This window comes from Phalaenopsis equestris, unplaced genomic scaffold, assembly GCF_001263595.1.
Source record: "Phalaenopsis equestris unplaced genomic scaffold, ASM126359v1 Scaffold001244, whole genome shotgun sequence".
Taxonomy (NCBI): domain Eukaryota; kingdom Viridiplantae; phylum Streptophyta; class Magnoliopsida; order Asparagales; family Orchidaceae; genus Phalaenopsis; species Phalaenopsis equestris.
The window spans coordinates 127,364-128,365 of record NW_018165683.1 but is presented as its reverse complement, the minus strand read 5'-3'; positions in this window follow the sequence as shown (position 1 = coordinate 128,365).

The window sequence follows — 1,002 nt, the reverse complement described above, 5'->3', positions numbered from 1 at the left end:
CATTTAGAGAAGCTACCATCAGTGTTTATTTTCATAGTTAGAGTATCAGGAGGGTTCCAAGTGACAGTCTCAATTCTGTTGTGATTAATAGTGTTACTGGTCTGAGCCATATTTAAGCTAGGGCAGTTCTTAAGCTGAGTAATTTTGTTTAGATAGGCAACACAGTTTCTGGTTACCTTGTTATATTGGATACTCTTATCATCATGTTTGTTGTTGTTCCTACCCATCCACAAGAACCAAGCCACAATGAAGGGGATTGACTCCTCCTGTGTACTTCTCCAGCTATGCCAACCAACATAAAGACTAGTCTAGCCCTTGTCCAAGAGATCCTCTTTCATCCCATAAAGGAGCTCTTTCCACACCTCTTGAGCAAACTCACATTTGAAAAACAGGTGGTTAATGTTCTCCTCACTTTTCAGACAAAGATAACATCTAGAGGGTCTTTTAAACCTTTGAGTTTAACAATATCATCAGTGGGCAAGAGGTTGTTGAAGAATCTCCAGCAAAAGAAAGATATGGAGGGGGATAGAAATCTGTTCCAAATGACTTCACCCCAATTGACCTTCTCCCAAAGGTTCAACTTGGCATAAATTGTTTTGGTCAGGCTTTGGTTAGTGTAACTTTTCCAAATGATCTTATCCTTTCTGCCTTTATCAAACACAGTTCTAGTGACTAGAGATAAGTGAGGCTCCTGAATGAGAGATTGGAGCTTAGAAACATCCGAGGAGTCCCCATCCCAGAAGTCACAGACTAGGAGCTGAGGGTTAAAGTCTGGAGGGGGGGCCCAATCCAGTCTTTAAGACACCAGTTGTCAAGCCAAAAGTTCACTTTACCATTTTCCAAATCCCAAATGTACATGTCTTCAGCTTGCTCTCTGAATTTCAGCATATTTGTCCAAATTTTGGAGTCTCCCAGCTTTTTAGTGATAAGGGAGGGGTGTTGGCCCTTGCAATACTTACCATACATGAATTTTGCCCACAAAGAAGTTTGTGCTCTGAACTG